Source organism: Malurus melanocephalus, unplaced genomic scaffold, assembly GCF_030028575.1.
Source record: "Malurus melanocephalus ecotype Western Australia unplaced genomic scaffold, MMel_1.1 scaffold_329, whole genome shotgun sequence".
In the NCBI taxonomy this organism is placed as follows: Eukaryota; Metazoa; Chordata; class Aves; order Passeriformes; family Maluridae; genus Malurus; species Malurus melanocephalus.
In genome coordinates this window covers 686121-709024 of record NW_026623561.1, presented here as the reverse complement: position 1 = coordinate 709024, position 22904 = coordinate 686121, and the positions used below count along the sequence as shown (strand labels likewise).

The 22904-nt window shown below is 42.9% G+C and overlaps 1 protein-coding gene across 1 annotated transcript in view; it reads right to left on the bottom strand.

The window, feature by feature from the left end:
• Positions 1-22122, bottom strand: part of KCNG2 (potassium voltage-gated channel modifier subfamily G member 2) — a 53531-nt gene extending 31409 nt beyond the window's left edge. The window contains exon 1 of the mRNA XM_057377890.1: positions 22061-22122. The gene's annotated coding sequence lies outside the window, so the exon portion shown is untranslated. The remainder of the gene's footprint in view (positions 1-22060) is intronic.
• Positions 22123-22904: the final 782 nt, after the last annotated feature.

The following is a 22904-nucleotide window of genomic DNA, read 5'->3' as shown; positions in this document are numbered from 1 at the left end:
GGATGAGGTGACTGCTGAACAGAGGGGACTCTTCACTCTGGCATGATGCCCACTCGGAGCACTGAGAACAATGGCACAGTGCTAACAACTGCTGCTTGGTGCAGCAAGCGTTACCTGCCCTACCTGCTGTGGACAATTCAGCAATCCTGTTCTCCAGATRTGTTTTTAAATGAGAAGGTGCTCCAGATCTCTCCCTGCACATAACTTGCGCTTCTACAAGGAATGACCATCACTGCCTGGAGTGGGAAGCTCCCTGAGCCCTCCACTTCAATTCTGTGCAGTCTTTACCCAGGAACATCTATATTTGCCAGCTTTCAGTTGTGGTGAACTGGAATTACTGCAGCAGCTTGAGGTAAATTAAAAAATTAAAATTTGTGCTAAATTAAATCGGAAAATTAATATGTCTAGCAAAGAACCTCTCATGTATTTGTATCAATTTAACACAAAATTTTATTTAGAAATGTCAATTTCACATCTTCTGTCCTGAATTCCTCCTAGATAAATGTGGTAGCAACATCAACTTTCCCAACAAAATCTGGAAGGACAAAGCCACAGCACTTTGTGGGAACCCAAATTCTTTTGGCTCCTGGAAAGGCAGGAGACATTATATTTTTTCCCCTCAAACAGGTCGAGCAATCCACTTACCCCTCCACTGAACTGCCATTGCTGTAATCATTAGAGAAACACTTAAATTCACTAAATACACTTGCTCACTTAAAGGATCACCTGATAATATTATCAGTTTTAATGTTTCATAATGAATCAGAATTATCAGAAAACTTTGCACTTTCTCTAATGCAATTATTTCAGTCCGCTCACAGAGCGAGGATGTTAGCATTTTTAAGACCTTGTTCTCCATAAAATTTCAATGGATTTATCTACACAATGCAATGAATGAATGGATTCTACTGTGAAGATGATGGCTTTAAAATCAGGTCAAATATGACTGATGCAGTTATGTGCAATATCTTCAACAATCAGATTGAACCCTTCATAAATCACCTCTCCTTTCAAAAACACCAGAACAGATACAAAAGGGAGGCTGACAAGCTAATTATTCATGTATCCAATAGATGGAAATGTTTCACTGACATCTTGCTGGAGAACACTGGTGGATCAGGTATYGTAAAGATGCACTCTGATATAATATTTCCAGAGCACTGCGATGGTGACAGAAGCGTGAGAAGCTCAATTTGAAGACCAGCCCCTCCTGTCCATACGTTTTTGACCCCAAAATAGGTTTGTATGTACCACTGAATAAGATGAGYTCTCAAGGCAATAACATCAACACTATGAAAACAATCCAGACCTTTAAACAATGCTCAGGGTGGTTAGTTATTCACTAATTGTTTCTGCAGTTGGGCTATCAAATGAACAATTCCTGCTCTCCAAGAGAAAATTCTTTTCTGTTCAGAGCTTTTTCAGCTTCTGCCAGATTGCTTACCACCATTCCACTTGCAATACTGGCAAATACACAGAAACACTGGGATAAAATACCATTATGGAATTCATTTTACAGCATCACCACTACCAACAGGATTTTGTTTCTGAGCAGTTATATTCATGCAGCAAAAGGACATGTTGTTACTCATAAAGCATACATTATTCTGCAAGTGTGACAAACAATAAATCACTGCCAGATCCCAGTATCTCTGGCACACTCCAAAGCTGCTGATTTCATCCCCTATGTTGTCATGCTTTAAATCTTATTATCATCAGAAAGCTGATGAGGAATTTCCAGTTACTTCAGTTCATTGCCAGCTGGCCTTCCCCTTCCATGAGGAAGGCTCCACAAGCCACACCCACCAGTCTGTGTAGCTCACAACTTAAAAGCTCAGTTCGGAGGTAATTAACCCAAGGGCTTTGCTCAGGAGGGGTTTAAGACTTTACTCCAGGCCTCATTCGTGGYTGCCTCATTCACAGCTTTTTTGCTTGGCTGTATCTTCCTCCTGCAGGCTCCTCCTGCCCAGCTCTAAGAGAGAGGCTCACTGTGGGTGCTTGCAGACACTCAAACTGGCTTTGTATCACAAAAACAGTACAACCACAGAGACCTATGGGCGCCACATCTGAATACACCAGACTGTGCAGAACTGTCACTGCGAGTGCTGGCCCTGACAGCATTGCTCAGAACTAGACTTACCTAGAGCAAGGGGCCCTGGCAATTCCATTACCAGTGGAGAAGAGGAAAGTGACCAAGATGGTGACCTGGGCCAGCAGAGCTAAGGAAGCTGCTTCTTCATTCCACTTTGGCCAAGAGGATATCCATGATATCCATGATTATTTCACTTTGAATAACAGAAAGCTGCTCTCGCTTTCTTGTGTTGCCAGAGATACGGCAGGCTCTCAAAGAAGCTGGAGACTGTCAAGTGTAGGAATAATTTTGCACCTCTTTTTCCTTCCAGCTATGCTCCCTGACTGCCAAAGGAGAAAAGCACTCTGGAAGGCGCTCTACAGATGAATAAGCTGGTCTAACTCATCAGGTCATGTTTGCTGGGACACTGCAGTACTGGCACATCAGGGAACCAAGGCTGCATGTTCAGCTAAATGAGAAGGATCACAGAGTGGAGGAGTTTCATGGGTACTAACAGAAAGCTGGGCTCCAGCTCTGTTCCAAGCCTGTACCTTGGTAAATATTAGGTTCATCTACTACACTGAAGAATCTGGGGCATAGTCCGACAAAAACCCTTTGTCCCCTTCCAACGTGACAAGAGTGAACAGAAGTCATCCTAAGGCACAAGGCTCATGTGCTCAGCAGCTCTGTATATTGGTATCATGCAATGCAGCAGAATACCCCAGATTTATCTGCCTCAATTTTACTTATCCTAGGACATTTGTTCCAAAGAAAACTTCATTATTGTATTATTAGGTTTTTTTGCTAAAATCCAACCTTTACTGTTAACACAAAAGACACACTGAAGAAATAAGCAACAAAATAAGTTTCATTCTCTCTCCTCTTTAATATTTTTAATTAAAAAACATCTCATAAAATATGAATTCATATCCAATTTTCTTGCTCATCAAATAAAAAGTAAGCACAGATATCAATCTCTAAAAATCTGAATAAAGATCGGCAAATAAGTAGCTAACCGCTACTTAATGAAGACGCTCAAAAGGGATGTGTGTAATCTGATTTGTACTGCATAATTCTTTTTGTATTATTTACCTTACACTTTAAATGACCTTATTTTATTTAATGCATTCAGTCTCAGTAGCTCACTGATACAGAATCATTTTGATTAAATCTAATAAGCAGTTGCTCTACCATTCAGTCCCCTGCCTAACAGCAAAATTTTATTTGGCTGAAGAATATTTCTATATCGTGACAGCCACCTGAAGCCCCATTTGGTGTCAGAAACCCTCTCCTGAAGTGTATCATCACGCTCCAAAAGACTTAGTTTCAACTGAATCAACAGGAATTGAAGGGGCTCTGGAATTGGGYTCTAGAGAGGTCCAGCCTCAAGCTTTTAAAGGGCTGGAGTGGAGGCTGCCCCTGGGAAGGCTTGCTGGACAGAACTAGATAAATACTGCCAATGYTATACAGTAAACCCAGTTCATAAAGATGAATTTGTGTGTCATCATTATAGAGATGTTTTTGTGGCTGTAAAGGACAGCTTTGTGATCTAGAAGGGAATCAAAGTGTGAAATAAATATGAGACATGAGCAAACACAGATGGGTTTAGAGAAAGAGAGTGGGAGAGAGAAAGCACTTAGCTAAACCCCTTGTGGTCAGCTAAGAAATGTAAATTGTACTGTTTTGAGATAAAATATGATAATAAACTAAAATCATTCAGTGGTTTTATGCTTACTACTACTAAATCAAAGAGAAACATGTAATTCATAGGGTGAAGGGAGAGGAGAAGGATAAAAGGATAGAGACCAACATGGTATAAAGCAGATACTTCATTATTTTAGAGACTAATTTAAGCATATGCTAAATCCCTTTTCATGTAAGTTAGCAAGTGCCAAGCAGCTTGTAAGAATCTTGCTGCCTCTCTCAGAATCAGGATTCCAGTCTGCTATATCACCTAAGAAAACCACCACCAAGTAAATGCATAGCTGGTACTAAGTCCATGCTTATATATATATAAATAAACTCTCCCCTAGACAGTGCAGTATTTTCCCCACGTATATGTGAATCTATGCAGATATCCACATAGTTCCCTAAACAGGCAGGCAAATGGCAGACATGAGATCTGTGAAATGAAATGCATGGGCAGCCTCCAAAACCAGGCCTCAGGAGCACAAGCCCAGGGAGCATCAAGGAGGGTCAAACCAGTCAAAGCTCTCACCAGCTTCCAGCGGAAAGGAGGTGCTTCAATCAGGCGCCTGCACAGAGGCATCCAGCCCAATCTGAGACACCTTGCTGTATCTGAGATAGCAGATGTGACACGACAGCAACAGCTGGATGCCAACCATAATGTGCTAGCACATCTACAAGAGCCATTTCTGGGCCACCAGAACCACCCTAGGTAAGCAGGTCCTTTGAGAACCTTTGCATACAGAGCCTTTGGGGATTTATTTTTAATTTCTTGGCAGCGACAAAAGATCCTCCATATTCATAACTTTTTAAAGTATGGCAGTCTTACATCAAAAGTCAGTGCTGCAGATCAAATGATCTCTCCATGGAGATAAGACACTCACTGAAACAGCAGAGGTGCTGCTAAAAAAAGTGGATTTCCACCCTGTTTTGGTGCAYGCAAACCTGAAAATTTCTGTAATTAAACACTATCCTGGAAAAAGTTTCCATGAGATTCACATTAGGCAGCTATATTTATTACTAAAYGTTTCCTATTTTACCCAACCTGAGAACATTCAGCAATTTGAATTACAGAGTATAACTCTTTAATTCTCAAGCTAAATGTGATCACTGCAGATCCTGGTTTTGCACATACCCGGCCCATGCATGCGAATTTCCAGGGCCTGCAGCTTCATCAGGTGTCTTGTGATGGGGACCAGCTGGAAATAAGTCTGTGCATAGTTATAATGTGTGCATAGTTATAATGTGTGCATRAACATGTGTACAAGCTGAAAAACAGCACATCATTCCCTATTTTCAGAGAGAGATACCTTGGTCACACAATGTCGTTATGGAAAACCTGATGGTCCTTGMCTTTCCAAGGCACCCAAGAGCCAARGGGCAAAAGAGAAGGCAGTGAAAGGGTTAATGTTAAGGTGTTACCTCTTCTGCTGCTGGATAAATGCTGTTTTCTAAAAATAGTAAGTAAGCCTTCCTGATCCTGGACTTGTAAAGTAGAAGGATTTTAAACTAAAATGCATTCTCCATGAACCAGTTTCCTCCAAATCCTAGAAATTCTAYTACTCATTGTATTTATACAAAACCAAAGCCCAGCAATAAAAATAAATTAAACCTAAACACCTAGATATCCTTTTCATGCGTTTGAATCTCATGCTTTTGGCCTCCTGCCTCTRTTCTATGCATAGACTGCATTCCCACTGATTTGAGACTGAATTTGTTCAGTGGCAGAATAATCAKGGCTACTTAATCCACCAATCTATGGGAATAAAGCAAGCTACTTTTCACAATGTTTCACAGGCATTATGTGAGCATTCCCTAGTAGCTGTGTCAGAATACCTGGATATTGAGTTTGTCAAGACTGTCACAAAGAGTTACAAATACAYAGCTAGACACTGTAGATGAAGTCTCGAAGTACAGACAGGCTATGTGCACCTAAATGAAGAAGGTGCTTTAATTTTTGACACAGAAGGATGCAGAATGCCTTTTTGCATGTAAACCTGTTAAGATTGTCAGACTGATGGTGATTTTGCACACAGAGACCCAGTGTTTCCTCAGCTTCAGCAAGACTTAGTGGACTCCATGTGGTTCACCAAATGAGAGAAAGAAGAGGAAGCAAAGAAGTAGAAACCACTGCAAAGGAGCCTTCCTCAGCACTGCGTTCAAGATTGGAGGGACAGGACGAGGACAAGGTGAGAGAACACACAACYTGTTGCCTCATCTTCACCCCATTTCACACTCCTTAACACCTTTATTTCCAACCCAGAAAGACAAGAGCAGTGAAGACTCCATAACCCCAGTCATCCTATCCCAGACAGACAGTGGGTAGGAACTTTACACAAGTTACAGACATTTTCATTCCAAGTTCTCCTGGAAGTGTCACAGTCATTGCTGAGYACCTCCCTTATGAAGTCTGCTCTTACACTTGTGCCACTGTTGAATGAGTGATCCCTTCAATTAAATCTTGCACTCCACCTTTTCCTAAAGCACTAATCAAACACCTTCATCCAGTAGCCTAATTTCAGTATTAAGAAAGTAGCAGAAAAGACAAAGGAGTCACTTATGGCATCTTTTCTTACCTCCCACAATCTGGCAGATCTCTTCTCCTTTCGAGTAGTTTCTTTACTCTCTCTCCAAGCTATTCTTTGCTAGAGCAACATACTTTTCCTCTTTTTAAGGACCCTTTCACTCCAAATAAATGTCTTGCGTATCAACCACCAGGTATCAGTTCCAGCTCATTACCAAGTCAATTTTTCCTTCCACAGACACCTGCATAATTACAKTATGTGAGATAGCTTATATAAATCAGCTATCATTGTCATACGTTCTAAAGAATTGATCTGTAATTGTTAGTTACTGCAAAACTTCATCCCAATTACTTTTAGCTATCAAATCTAAGCCGTAAGTCAAAAGCTGACTGAATACAGATTACTAAAACTGCATTTTGGAAACAATAATTTGTAATTTATTCACCTAAGTCCTACTTTCAAAGCTATTGTGATCTCATCCCCATAGGCCTAGAAATTGATTTCTGAAACAATTCTTTAATTGTCTTTTCATCAGGCAAAGTTTCTCTGGTGCTTGGTTCAGAGGCTGAGATTGAGCCTGCCTTTCCATGTCTGAGCATGTGCTGTGATGTCAGCTGCCCTCCATCCTCACTTACTGCCGCATGTGCCAGCACAGCAGGGTTGGTGAGTAACGATTACAACGCAGGGAATATGTGGGCAACAAATTGAGCTTTCCCAGTGCTTTCAATAAGCAATGACTAACAGCTCTTTTAATTATCAAAACAGTGGCAAAAATTCATTATATTTAAGGTTACATTTTTACCACCTCCTTATTTGTATGTACAAAGCATGTCCACATAACTGTATCAGCTAATTAAATATGCAGCTTTTCAAATGCAGCTGTACGTGGTCAAATGTATTTTTTTCATACCTGAATGATAGTAAACAAACAAACCAGAAGCCAAATGAAGATTTGGCTATTTAATCTAGAGGATATTGCATATTAAGAAACACATTCTAAACTGCAACAGTGTAAATTATTGCTATTCCTCTGYACATTTTCAGTTTCTGCATGAAAAGAATCATACTTGTTCCATTAAAAATAAATCTGGTCAGAGGCTATTATAAAATGCAGAATGTGCTTCCACAAACAGAACAAGCAAACCTGTATAATAGGTACATTCGTAATTTATTTCAGAGTCATTCTGCTTTGCTGACATATTCCTATTGTTCTCAAAACATTTTGCRATGCATTATGTTCTAGTAAAGGCTATCTTCAATCTTCCATTTCTTTCTGTTTAATTCTGAATATTTCACTGCTTGAAACTTCCAGTGACTATCTGCGATAGTTACGTTTAACCTTCCATATGCCCCTCTTTCTCATGTAACTATTTACCTTCTAGGACAAGGACTGGTACCAAACTTCCTTTCTGTTGATCAGGCATCTTTCCTGATGCTAGGTGGCATGTGTACCCCTTAGGCTTTCAGTTTTCTAAATTAACTGTCAGCACTTTTTATRATCCCTCCACAGATTTATCCCATTTCATTATCTTTGGCAGTTGTAAAACCTTTCAAAATTTGGTCTGCTGAAATTCCACACTAGTGCAAGAGGACATAAGGTTCACYCTGGCAGAGACAACCACAAATTTTGAGCACACCTCTGTAGTTAGCCTTGAYGAGTCTTACTTCATCTCTCTTTCAATGCCTAGAAGTAGAATTTGGGGGTACTATACAAACCCTAAAACCAAAAGTGCATTCTTCCCCCCAAAAATACACACTTCTTTCCATTTCCTGAACATTTTTAAAGTTTTCYTTCTCAGCACTTTTTCAACTACTTTTAGTGAAATTACATTACCTGACTGCTTTGCTTAAAGCAAATGGATATAGATTATTTCAACATCTCTTTTCTTCTTCTGGAGGGTGAGGCCAGCAAATTTTATACTAGACTAGGAACATGMTGCAAAGTCAAAATTTAAATAAATACTCTGCATGTCTCCTGCTCTAATTTTCGCKTTGAAAATTAGTACTTCTTATGCCGATTTGAAACATGAAAAATAACTGCATGTGGCCATAAAAGTGCTTAGGAAAACAAAATCTGTCAGTTACACTTGAGCTATTTTTGTCATATCTGGYCTTCTGGGTCTATTCCAACTATATCACTGGTTAAGTCAGTGACTTACAACCAGTTGCTTGCTAGCTCCTGGCAGTGCTCCAAGACTTCTAGGTGACTCACAGAGCACAAGATCAAGCTTCAGGTAGCTTCAAATGACAATAAAATGTGTGACTTGCCAGACCAAACACAATTCTTCTTTCTCCTAAGACCCAGTCTCATCTTACCTATGCTTCCCGTTCCAGCCTGCAGAACATGCAGAGCAGGAGGAAGSAGGTTATTTGAAGCATCAGCCTGCCAATGTTTCCAAGGTGTGTCCGTGATTAAGCAAAGGTTTTTCTTTGATTTYGTCCAGCTGAGGAGCAGGTGAAAGTAACTGGGCACTCTTCCCCCGCCCCCCTTCCCCCCCCCCCGGTTCTATTTTTTGCATTTATTACTTCTGAAATGCTTTCCAAATGTTTTCTTGGGGTTTGGCCTAAAATCTTGATATGCTGCCTCCTGAAATTCTCCTCAAACATATGTTATTTGCCTTGAAGTTGATAGTGTCTTTCCACTTTGGAAAAAATCTTCAGTTTAGAGGCACCATGAGATTCTCTATTTCCAGAGCAAATCCATTCAGTTATCAAGGAAAGAATTAGGTCTTCCACAAAATCCAGTCAGGGYACCCACAGAGGAAGCTGATCTGCTAAATAAGGAGGTGCCATTTTCCACAGCGCCTTTTCGAAGCTGAGCTGCCATATGCTGCTGCCTATTCCTCCTTCACTTGCCTCTTTGGATGAAACCAACTCTGTGTGCTTCAGTCCACTGGCTCAACCTCCCCAGAATGGTGTGCACTTCACTTAGTTGCAGCCTAATGTCTTCTCACCCCACCCCAAGGCGCTGAAATACGTTTTTGGTGCTTTAGGCACCCTTCAAAGGAGCAGATGCTTCTTTTCCACACACAGGTGATGTGACAAGGACACATGATCCTTTGAGGGTCTGTGGCAGGCTGAGTCACAGACACGAAGCGGTTGATGRAGGGAGGTGACAGATTTTCACTCTGTGTGTGACACTCTTTTTGTCTCTGATTTCTTGTGAGAAGCATACAGGGTTGAGGAGGTGGAGGGAAGACACAGGGTTGTTTGATTCCCTTGCACCGCTTAAAGGGAGCAGGAGGATAGGCAATGGGAGAAGAGCTCTGCCAGGCCCAGCCTAAATCTACCCCTGCAACACGTTAAGAAGAACAATGGCTTCAGCACGTGTCCTTGGGGCTGAGCAGCACCTTCTGCACAAAGGCAGGTCCTYGAAAGCTTTGTGACACCAGTGCCTGTAAGGAGGCAGCACTGCTTAGTGCAACAATAGAGCTCTTACAGCTTGGTCCTTATCTTCTCCCGCCATGCATGCACAGCCATGAGCTCCCCAACCCTTCCCGGGCTCAAAAAGCTTTGAAACGCAGCTTCTTGCAGCCTCACCTGATCCTTCTCTCCGACCACATTAGGAATACCAGCTCACTGCAGGCACCCCTGACATCACCTCCCCRGCTGCCTGCCTTGTCCTCCACTCCAAAGAGACTTTTGGCATCACTTTCTGCCCATTTTGCCTCTGCAAAGTTCCAAAGGCCTTGCCTCTCACACTCACGCCTGCCACTCCACTCAAGAAAATAATAAAAAATAAAGGATTGAATGTGGGTGGGAAATAAAACCTGCTCAATGAGACTGCCTTTGCATAATTACAAAGCTCTAACTGTAACTGTACTAATATACTTACTGCTGTTGAGAACCCATTGGCGGAGCAAAAAGGGAACATGGGCAAATAAACAACAAAAAAATGTTTTCAAATCCGGTACTGGATCCCTGGAAACCCACATGTTGTTTCCTGGCACTCCAATACTTACCAGCTGGCTTGGATGAAATGATGGAAAAGCCAGAGGGATACTCTTTTCCTTATCACACTCATTCATTATCTGCCATCCTCACTATCCCTGTATGAGACACAAGCTCCGTGCTACCACCAACATGGGGCACAATGTTGTGCTCCCTCCTCACCTCTGCCTTTCATCCAGCCCCTACATGGGGCTGAGGAGTTCCTTCAGAAATCTGAATCAGGCACTGTTGATCCTGGCTGGCAASGACCCACACCTTTATTCGGAGACAGTCCAATGAGTAGCAGCTGGTGACCATGAAACCACTTTAGGTGACCCCTGTTATCCCCATGAATGGGCAGAGACATGTACAAAATGAACAGAGCAAAACTCTTGCTTGTGACCAGAGGACAGAAAATAATGCCAACTGTACRGATAAACAACCTGAACCTTGTTGTTCTATTTTGACCTAGCACTATTTTAAGTCCAAACACCAGCCTGTGGTAATTTTACAATGATTTACTTCAAGTGAAAGTGGATAATTACACATATTATGACTATCTGAACATAYTGAATGGCCACCTGAAATTCCAGCAATGGATGGCTCAAAGTTGGACCACGCCTATTAGCTTTCATAAGTGGAAATAGGATGGAAAAATCAGTAGTTAATAGAACGCTTCCTTGGAAGGTTTAAAGAACCTCACACTGCATGAYGGGAACAGTTTGCCCCTAAACCCCAACACTGTATTTTCATTTACATTCTGAAAACAAAGGGACTGATTTATTTTATACTTCTCTTATGCTATTTAATTTATTTTCAGCCATGTCTCTTGCTCCAAGATTTTTTCCTGAAATCTCCAGTGATGCATAGAATAACTTAAAAATTGTAGAGTAGGATCTTTCTCTGGTACAATTACTTTTCTTCTTTAATAATGGTCCACTTCTGAGAATGCCAAATGTGGTAAAAAGGATGCCAAGGAAACACAAAGGAGGGGAAGGAACCACATCACTAAACTTCTTCAATGTTCTGTTCTTCAGTCTGAATGTGCTTGAAAAATGCTCTTGACCGAGAAGGAAGCACGAAGAACCCAGTGAAATACTGACTCCAGAGCCTTCAGGAAAGAATTGGTGGCTGTCAGTGTATATAACAAATCCTCATCTGACTTCGGTTTTTCACACTGACACATGCATATAACGATGTGCCCCTCTTATAACACTTTTTAATAAGAAACTCAATGAATCCAGTTAAGTATGAGTTTTAATAAGAAACTCAATGAATCCAGTTAAGTATCAAAGTATGAGTTTTGAATCATATGCCAGTCTTTTCTGACTTAAGCTAAAAATGGATCCCTTTATTTGAGGAACAAATAATAAATTCTAGATAATTAAAAAAAAAAAAAGCCAGTATTTAGAATTGTTGAGGGTTGTTGAACACGGAGCCATGTTTGATATGAAACAAAAAAGCACGCATACCCACATGTGCGGCATTTGAAAAAGTATTATTTGTCACAGTCTCCCACAGATGCTATCAAAGCTCACAGAGAGAAGCAGTGGTTATTAAAAATTATTCACTAMACTTATTAAAATGACAAAGCACAAGAACTGTGAACTAGTCATTAGAATGTATGAGATTTGATAAATAAAGGGATTTTAAATGTTCTACAAGGACCCACTCTTGAAACCCCTAACATTTTGTGAGTCCATCAGCTTCAGGACACCAATGTACTCAGTAGTTTGTTTCTGTGAATTACTCATGAAGGGTCCCTTTCAACTCATACTATTGTGCTATGTGGCACCACTGAGATAGTGCAGAAAAGCAGCCAGTCTTTGATTGCAATTGCTCAGTTAAAATTTTCACCTACAGAAAACACAGTTTTGCTGTGCCAAGTCCAAAGTTAATGCATGTTTTGAAGGTATTTATGCTAATTCCCTTCCTGCAGGAGCAAAGCAGAGATTGCCAAAGTGACTTCTAGATGGCAGGTGAATCCTTGATCATACATGTCTACAAATASACCAAGCTGGGCAGTCCTGAGGCTTTTCTTGTTTGACCCAAGTGAGGAATCATCATCTTGGAACTCAAGAGTGGAGGAAGAATGCCAAGTGAGAACCACGTATTTTAACTGAAAAGTAATTAGGCAAGAACACCAGCAGATTGCAGTGGAAATTGAGAAGCCATAGAACAAATTGTTGCCARGGACTTCTGGATTCCTTCCAACTCAAGACATTCTATGATTCTATGATTCTAAGGGTGAAGTCTGGCAGGATTAGACATTGAATGTAAGCTCTTTTCACAATTTTTATTTTAAAGTTAGAAAAGAAATGAAATCAGAAGTTTTACTCTTGCTTAGCCCCAGGATGATAAATTATTCATCCATAACTCTGAGGGTTTTAACTCCAGACCACCTGTCTCGGTTTGAGACAATATTTTCMGAGAAAAACGTTACAGAGCAAATGTTTCCTCTGAAGTGAAAAAATTGATAATTTTTTCCCAACAATATGAAATAGATATTCGGGCAAAAGTGAAGAGAAAAAAAAAAGTAGYTTATTAACAAAACACAGTGCCCACAGGACAYAGATAAAAAGTAACTGTTAGATATTTAAAGCTCAGGAACACACACCGCCCTCTCCTGCCACAACAGCTTGGCCACCGGGTGCGGAGAAAATGGCAAATGGTGCGGCTCCAGTCCCCAGGGAAAAAAGAAACAAAAGAAAAAAAAGTCCATGTGGTGCTCGGGCAACAGTGGCAAAACCTGGATTATAGTCTTTTCCTCACTGTGAATGAAACAGAGGGTTCGGTGTGGTTTTCTGTCACAGGCTTGGCTTCTTCCAGAGTCCGGGAAGGGATGGAGCCATGCGGCTTRTCCCCGCTGACCGCCGAGCTGCTCCAGAAGCAGAATCACAGGAGCCACAGAGTGGGGTGGATGGCAGTCCAGGGGAAAAGAAGCTGTTTGCCCCAGCTAACAAACCTGAGCTAGCTAAACGGCAACAATGTAACTCCCCTGCACWCAGCRAGCRASGAYCTCCCGCRGCACCCAGCTGAGCTACAAAAGCAAAGGGCCGCACCGCAGCCCCGGCTTTTAAACTGCCTGTSCCGCCTTYCCAGGYGCCCCTGCCCCTTCTTCCGGGTCASATTTAAAGGCACAAGCACTTTTGGGCATACAAGCCGATGAATATAGGAATACAGGATTGGCACAAAATCTACCCAAGACATTCCACCACACAATTACAGTGAAATACAAGCACAAATACCTAAGAATGAGGCATGCTCTCATTTATACAAAGGTAGGTCTGGRCAGGCTCGTTTGATTCACCTCAGCACAGCCAAGAAGAACACTTCCCTGCCATGCAGCCAGGAATTGCTCCCATTGAAGAGCCCTCAACAGCAGTCTGCAAAACAAATTCCAGTCCTTCCACAGCTACAGGAAGACTTCATGGTGTGATGCCTCACACAACAATCAGGAGACACTGAACTCACAGTAAGGCTTTTAGGGAAACATTTAATGTAATGCTAAACTGAGAAATACTTTAGTGACATTTACACAAAGAATATACATGCAAAAGGGGGTGTTCACAATCTACTATCACCAAATGCTGGGACTCTCCAAAGAATGGAGAATGTGCTGCTTTTGCTCCTGGTGAATAAAGAAAAAGTTGTGCATGYTGTGCATTTCCAAGCCTCACAAGACTCAACCTTTTGTTTCTAAATCAGCAGATATGAAATGRAGACTAATGCCTGCTTCTAGACAACTTAAACTTGTCATGAAAAGACTTTTCAAAATTTCTTTTTTCTCTTTTTCATATGTAACTCTAATTACTGTTCATCAGCATGCATTATTGTAATCAAACTTAACAGCTCAACTTTGCAGTCTTGCAGTCTGTAAAGATGGCAAAAGGTGCAGTATTGCTAACAAAGTGGTACTACACTGTCCATGGAGACACACAGCAGGTCTCTGCCATCAGAGTAAAACTGAAATTCCACTGCAAGAATCAGTCTTGATGGTCTACCATAACCTTCATTAACTAGAAGCACATTATGGTGATCTCCAAAAGCTATCATTCCTGATGTCAGAATTAGAAACTAAAATTTATGAGATGTGCTCCATGTCCTGAGAAATACCTGCTTTTTTAGTATTTCTTCCTTAACTCTGGAACATTATGAAAGGCAGTTTGTGAGGGAAGAGAATTAATTTGTGAGAACCAAGAAAAATTTCCCCCTTACAGGTCAGAATAAAGTAGAATTCTAACCTATACAGACTTTAGCCTATGGATAATATTTGGAAAGCTCTAAAAAGGCTTGAATTTCACTCAGAGTTTTGTTGAATGAATTTATATTGTGATTGCAGTCTCTGTAGAGGCTCCGGCTTCCTCRCTTCACCAGCTGAAAAAAACTGAACTTATAAAAAGGAAAACAACTGTTTTTCCTGTTGTCCATTGCAATCTGTTCCACGTGGAGTACCTAGGATCTCTCACACTTCTCTCTGAGAAACCTTAATCTTCCCTCAATCTCAGTCTATCCTTCATCCTATTAATTAGACCATGATTTACAGTGTTGACAATGCACTTTCTCCAGCAGTTGCTTCCATTTCATTTCCAATGCAGGATGTTCCTATTTTTAGAAAAATATTAACACCCCCCCACACACACACTTCCCAAAATCACCCCTAAAGTCCAAAACCAAGAAAAACTCTGGAGGTTTTTTTTCTATACACTGCAAAAATCTGTCCATTGTTACGACAACCTTCAGACAGTGGGCAGGTTCCTGACTGAAACTGCCGCACACCACCCACACAAACACCACGACCTCGAACCATAAATGGGAATCTCATACTGTTCCCCTCATTAATCTACATCACTTGTGTGGTCAAACCAGCACATTCCTGCTGTTGACTCTGAATGTGATGTTCTGGTATGACTGCTCATACAGATCAGAGTTGTTTCAGCTGTAAAYGCACAGAGTTTAGCTGTGAATGAACTCCTTACAGCTCAGGGCAGTGAAAGCCCAGGAATGCCAAAGCCACCTGAACCAGGAGTGGGACACAGCACAGAAACCAGGGGTCACAATGCATGCACTACCACAKCAAGGGAGGGATGAGGGGGAAGGGAAGGCAAAAAGGAGAGACTCTGAGATGATGCAAATGTTCACACCCCCAAAGTCACCACACTAAACAGATCTGCACTAAGAGATACCCATTTTCAGACAAATCCACACACTACTTTCCTTGATTCAAAGCTGGTTTGATGTGACAAACATTTAAAAGCAYTAGCTTAGGTCCAGTTCTAACTTGAGAAATTAAAAAGTGAGTGGCAATGAGCTTCCAGTTCAGGATTCAGTTCTGTTCAACCTCTGGATAGATAAAATCCTAAAGTCTCAGAAATGTGCTAGACTTCAATAAGTGAGGTTTAGTTTTCAGGGGTACAAGGCTAGGCACAAAAAATTATTCTCACAGCTGAGAATTTGTGCCAAATGCCTGGCGGATGGTTTATCCTAAATCCAGTTTACTTCTCSTCCTTTTTCCTTAATCTGTCTAGTTTCTCCTTAAGCATTTTAAAATCACAGATGTCTCATAAATCAATAGTGGGGCAAACATGCATAAAATGATGATGTGAGGAATCTGCTTCACAACCAACACACAATGCCTGCTTTACAGGACATCTARGAAACCTCACTGTCAGTCCATCCCAAGAATGTGTCTGACTAGAAACATAAAAAGAAACCCCAACAAACATTACAGGAGGGCAAAAGATAAGTAAATAAAAACATTTATAAATCCTCTTCAAAGATCCCAGAGGACCATGCTCAAATCCCAGGTGTACCAAACAAAGTAGTGTAGCATGGACTTGGTAGTATTAACAAATGGACTTCATGATTTTAAGGGTCTTTTCCAACCTAAATGATTCTCTGATTCTGCTGTGTGCCAACTCCCTTTTTCCCCTAAGGAACCACAGAGATCAGGTGGAGAAGTGGGTCACCAGCACARCCCCAGCTATTCCCATGAAGCTCCCACTCACAAAGAGTGAGCACTGGCCATGCTGGCACAACTCTGCACACAGACAAAGATGGATCTTGCCCAATAATCCCTGCCCAGCTGATATCACTCTATTTATTGTGCTCAAAGCACCATTTATAGAAGTCTGAGACAAACAGCTCTAATTCACTTGCCACAAATCCCCCACACCATTAATATTTACAGAGTGCTTCTTGTGGGTACCATCTCAGTCTAAATACTCTTTGTATCTCCAAGAAATACAAACCTCAAAAAAAAGAAGACCAAATAATCTCCATAAACACCAACATGTATAATTCTTCTTGAAACAATACTRAAGGGATAAATTTTTAATGCTTTGTTTTTGTTTCATCTTGGTTACTTTAATATCCCTAGAATCTAGAGCAGACTTTTTCCTTTTAAGTGCTCATATTTGTTTCCATTTCTCAAACATCCATTTTTCTCCTGCAACTTGTACAGAACTCTAATTTAACACACTTTAGCTGGATCTCTTGTTTTCAACAAACTTCGAGAATTCAGAAAGACACTGGTTAACCAAGTAGCACAGGGCACAGAGAACCATTAYTTGTGCAGATATAGTGCAAACATAGTGGTTTTACATTTATTTTGATCAATAGCTGTCATCACAGTTTACAGTCTGAATTATCCTTATTTTTGAAGAAGTTATTAAGAACCCTGAAAGAGAAAAAGAAARTAATCATTTGGGACCTTTTCTAGTCAGGAATAGGAATACACTAGAATGTCTTGATTCAATTACAGTAATTGAAATTCCTCCTTTAGTTTTTCTGTCACTTGGAAAAAATACCACAAACCTCAGACTTGCTTTAAGGCCTTAGATTTTGTTACTGAATGGATGTGAAATGGCAAATTTGTTGGTAGAACCTGAACAGTTATCAGATGCTGGTTCGTGTCAAGAAGCTGAGAGATGCATGCTTCTCATCTTAATTCAAGGGTGAAAAAAACAGATTTTAAATTTTTAATAAGAAGAAAAATGCTCCAGAAAGTGCTCTTGGTGAATCTAAGKTTAGTGAAAACACTGGGAAGTTTGAGGATGTAAAGCACTCATCCTAAAGCACATCAGCATTCAGTAAACCATCACAAATAATTTTTCAGCTGTCAAGGGCAGAAGGACAATATTAAGAAAGCAGAGTGACTCTAGCCCCTTTCTCATCTTAAATAACACAAGGAGTRTCCACCCACTCTGGGAAGCCAGGAAAAGCCACTTGTCTTTCATCAGGCAATATGACCATCACCAGAGCTTTCAAAAACGTTATTTTTTCCATTCAGCTCACCATTTAACCACACTGCACAGAATCTTAATTTGCATTTGTATCATAGTCCACTGAAGAAGAAAAAAAAAAAGTGAGGATCAAGGAAAAAGTCTTCCACAGGCAAAACACTAAACTAGAGGAACAGAAGCAACAGTCTGACTTTCCATAGGGATAAACTGCCACTTGAAATGAAACCTGTGTGTGGTGCAGAAGCAGCATACACCAGGAAAGCAGTACCAAGTAACTCGAAGTTGTCAGGTTTAATTAATTGATTCTTAAAAATGCCTGATACAAACAAAGCATTAAACTCTCTTGATTGATTATAACCTTATCTTCAATAATCTGATGAAGACATTCATCTGAGTAGGGAAACATGCAAGTCAGGTAACTCAGAGCTAATGTCTTAACTGAGCAAGTAAATTACTCCATGGAGTTCAAGGCACACTCATTATTTAAAGAGGTACCTCACCAGAGCTGGTAAGGGTTTTTCATTCTTTTAGCAGGGCTGCAAAATATTTGACAAGAAATAATCTCAGACTTTATGGCCTAAATGTATCTGAAAGTTTTTTAAGCCTTACTGAAACTCATCTGTATCACAAATGTAACATTCTGGTCCTTGACTGCCAATGTAATTTTTAAAATAAGAGAAAGTGAAAACTAGTTTTTTAAAGGTCTAAGTGAGTGRGGAACCTATCTCCAGTTTTCTCTTCTTTTCTTAATACCATTTAAGTTGAACATTTATTTTTATCATCAATTCAGCCTTAAAATGCTGCCTTTTACTTCCTTGCAAACAATCTGAGGACACAGGGACCACATCCATCTCCATCTTTCCCCCTCGTTGCTCAAAACAAGCAATCAAATAGCTGTGTGCACACAAGTTCACAAGCTGAAAGCTATGCTGAGCCTTCAGAAGACAATAATCTGGAATAACTCCCCACCTGGGTACTCCTCCAGTAATAAGAGTACTAGTGTACAGTATCAGCACAGGGACAGCTACAGCACCATCGGTYCCCACCAGCTTTTCTGGATCTAGCTTCTCCAATTGGACTGGTCGCACGCTAGAGAAGTCCGGGGTCTCCACAGTGTCTAAAAATCCATCCAGCACCAGCGTGATTATTGATCCTGTCTGACTGCAGACAGTGCTGGGTTCACTGCAAGGCACAATCTCATTACCTGGGGGCAATTTTTCAGAGTGTCCTGAAATCACAGTTAAGCAATTTAAAGGTTTAAAAGGATTTCTCCCRGAATCAAACACAATGAGAAAGGAAAGGGAAATATGAGAAGCATCTGAAGACCATCACAGTCCTGCCTAAGTATCCTGTTCAGCAAAGAAATGCAATTTTAATGAAACTCTTCTCTCTGTTTTATCAACACGGTGCTGCTAAAGGGAAATTAAAGAACACTTGTGTTTTAGGTCTTTGTCGTGGTTTGAACTTGACTGAAAGCCAAAAAGCACCCACGACGTTCCCTCCCTTCCCCCCACTGGAGAAGGCAGAAGGGAGAGCAAAAGCCCAACTAACAATAAAATTTATGGCTTTTAGATAACATAACATAATTGAGAGAAAGATACATATATGATCCAGAAAATGGTCAGACAGGCTGAAGAACTTAAGTTGCAAAATAGATTTAGTGCTAAAAACTACTAAGAATATAACCGCACCGGGGAAGGGAACAGAGATAGGAAAAAATTTACAAGGAGAAGAAGTAAAAACAGACATTTCAAGACACCTGTTATTCTTTCTGGGAACCTGTCTCCTCTCTCAGGCTGCCCCTCCCGACCCCTCCATGCCTTCACGGTGCAAGAGGGGCAGGGATGAAAGTTTTAACTAATCATTATGGTTATCGTCCAGTACCATAGGAGAAGAGTTCTTACAGCTCCAAGCTGTGGAAGTTCTTTTCCCAAGAAACAGTCAGCATATAACTGCTGATGGTATGGGATTCTTTTTCTTTACCTCGTGGGAAAAAGGAAAAACAGTCCTCCAAGGCCGACTGCTTTTTTCCCAGAGCAAGGTCRCTCTCTCAAATCTCCTGGCAGAACACAGTTTCTTCTAAGCATCAGCTCACTTCAGGTGGAGGGCGGGGGGAGAGCCACCTCTTTCCCCCCAAAACTCAGTTTCTTCTGAGCATCACTTCGTTTCAGATGTGAGGGGGGGGGGCAAGTCTCTTCCCCCTTTTTTTTTACTTATGATCAGTCCAGTCCTCAAAGGTCAGGTTTTTTATCTCGGGTGCAGGGCCTCTCTTTTCTATACAGGTCTCCCATTGAAGAAGTAGTCATTTTGAGAACAGCTTGTTTTCTCCATGTTGAGCACCACAGAAAAAAAAAAAAAGCAACAGCACCTGTCTTCTTCTTACTGTGATCTTGGGTCTCCGTTTTTTTTTCCTTACATCTCCTCACCCTCCTCCTCTGTCCTCCCCCTGGTGCAGGGGATGATACTAACAACCTAAAAACTAAATGGCAGCTGCAAACTATCTTGTTTTGAATTCTTATTAAGTAGAAGACAGTACGTCATCACAGAAGTGTAACTAGCATGTTCAATTGGCCCAGGCCTGACCAGCAGCCTGTCCATCAACCTCAGAGCCTCAGTGGATTGGGGCAGGGCTCCTTTTGCTGGAGGGCTCCTTTTGCTGGAGAAGGAGAAAGCTTCTAGAACTTTGTCACAGGAGCCATCTTTGTGGTTTCTTAGTCCCATCCCTCCACCACCAAAAACCGGACTGAGTAAAATCAGGACATTCTTCCAAACCAAAGTCACATAAACAAAGCTGGGCTATTTTAATGGAAACCCTGATGACAGATCCAGGCACCTGAGAGTTAGTCATACAAAGGACTGTGTCACAGTTAAAAACTGAGCTGAAACTTATCTTTCTGTGCTGTTTTAGAGCTATTAGGTAGTTAAGTCCRAAGTGATGGCAAACACTTATCGACAGTTAATGCAGTACTCCTGCGATGTATTATTAGGCACAAACCCAGAGGCACAAGGCCAAGTCCTGTTAATCTCCTGGCGAGTGCCATAGTGTCTCAGATATGTACTGCCTGAAAATACCCAGTGATATCGCTAATGTTTTTTAAAAGGCAGGAGTCTTGAGTTTTCACAGAAAYTGATACACTGATTAACACACCAAAATAAAAGTGTAATGGAAAAAGCMCTGCTTCACCCAGTTTTTAATCCCCATTTCCCCACATCAGGAGTGATGCACTAAAAAAATACTATCCTCCTTTGCTTTACCTCATGTTTTACTTCAGCAGTGTCAAATCAGATCTTTCTTGCTTGGCTAAAAACCTTTTCAAAACAAGTGAAAACATCTATCAGCTTTTACCCAAGGGAAATGAATTGCTGAATATTCAATCATAGGTTTCCTTCCAAATGCTCTGCTTGTTTGTTTTAGAGAAGCCTTAAGAAGGGCAAGTGAAAGGTTTGAAATCCTCTGAGCAAAGCTGACTTCCTTCTCTGAAGGTCACCCTCAAGTCATTTCAGAACCGTGGAAATAGCCAGAGGAGGGATAAGCACACTCAAAAACCAGCTTTTCTCATCAAGTTAACTTTGGTGCTTTAGGCTGAACTAAAAAATGCCCTCAGGTGGAGGTCTGCTGCTTTTTACGGACCCAGTCAATTTTACCCSGGGGAGAAAGATGCGGTGAGAAGTTCTTGCAAAAGTTACTCCTGCACAATCACTTCAAAGAGAGGAGACCTTGCCTCTTTAGAAAGACCCCTGGAGAAGTGATCAGGCTCGTCAAGGGTCTTAGGGTCAAGTACCTGCTTCTTTGGGACAAACCTTAAACACTATTTTCAGGGCCAGTACTAMCACCACAACATTAAAACCATATGGTGTAGATCTGAATCCAGACAACTCCSTCATATTCCTTCAGAATTTATGGTCTGATCATACTAATAATATGCACTCAAATTACTCACAGTAATGCATTTAGCAAATATTAACTATGACTGCCATGCCTATTCAGAGCAATTTTTGCATAGTATCCAAACTGAAATTCATAACCACTTTAGCTAAACGTTATTTAGGAGATGTTGCAGCCTGACTAAAGACTTAATTTCGTGTAAACCTTGAGAAAGACCGAGGAAAGCAGCGGGAGCTCTGCCTAAGCGAAAACTACAGATCTGGGGCTCCTGTGCAGCTCCATGCACGGCCACACCACCGTCATTCCAGCGACAGCTCCGCACACCCCGCTTCTGTAAGGAAAGCGGATGGCCACCCCAAAGCCCCAAGCCAGCAAACGAGCAAAGAAGCACTCCGGGGCAGTCCGGGCAGGGCAGCCGCCCCAGCGCAGTCCCGTTGCCTCCTCCCGCGGGCGCGGTGCGGGCAAGGCCGCCCGGCGCTCTCTCCGCAGCGCAGGGCAGGGCAGGGCAGGGCAGGGCCGGGGGCAGCCGGCGGGGCCGAGGCGGGGCGGCCGCGCTTAATCCCGGCTCCGGCAGCGCCACTCGCTCGGGCACGGCCCGAGGCACGGACGGGACCCGGCAACTTCGCGCACGGTGCCGCCGGCCGGAGGCGAAGTTGCCGCCACCCAGCGCCAGTTCCTCGCCCAGCGGGTGCACCCGCCCGCCCGCAGCCCTTCTCACCTCAGGCACTGCCTCCTCCCCGCCGGCACCGGGGATGGCCCCGGCTGCTCCCCGCTTCATCGCCGCGGCCCTCTCCCCGCTCTCCAGCTCGCTCCRGCTGGCACGACCCCGCTCGCCGCCGCCGCAGCCCCAGCGCCGGCCCCGGAGCGCCGCCTGCCGCCGGGGCACGGCCCCCTCACACCCCCGGAGCGCCGCCGCCCCCTGCCAGCCGCCAGGGCAGCGCTGCCCCAGCCCGCCCGCAGAACCTCAGCGGGCACCGTCCTGCCCGGGGAACAGCGTTCGAGTTTCATTCACRTATTTAACCACGGCCCCCTCCCCTCATTGGGGCGATGCGGGCCCCGCCGCCCGGGAAGGGGCGTGAGTTACCCGAGGGCTCAGCCCGAGCCTGTCCRTGCCGCGCTTTCGGGCAGCGACCGCGCTCTCCCCGCGCCGGACCTGTGGTGGCYGCGCTGCGGTCCCGGCCCAGTGTCCCGCTCCGCTCCGAGCCCGCGGATRGCTCCGTGCAGCCGGCAGGTGAGCGCTGTCAGCGAGGCGTGCCAGGCGCTTCCCAAGGCGCGGAGAGCCCTTTCCCCGCTGCAGTTCCTGCCCCAGCCCGGCCGCGGCTGGGAGCCCGTCGGGGAGGCGGGAGCGGTGCSGGCAGCGCGCAGGGCCGGTGCCCCGGCAGAGCGCGGCTCGGTTCCGAGCCTGTCCCGAGTGTTCGCGTGTGCCGGGGCTGCCGGGAGCCCTCGGCGGGCAAAGCGGGGAGCGGCGTTCACAGACGGTCGGGCAGAGACATCATTACCCTGCCTGATGTTTCCGAGCTGCGAGCGGCGCTTGGGGGAATGTTAAGCCTTTGGATGCCGCT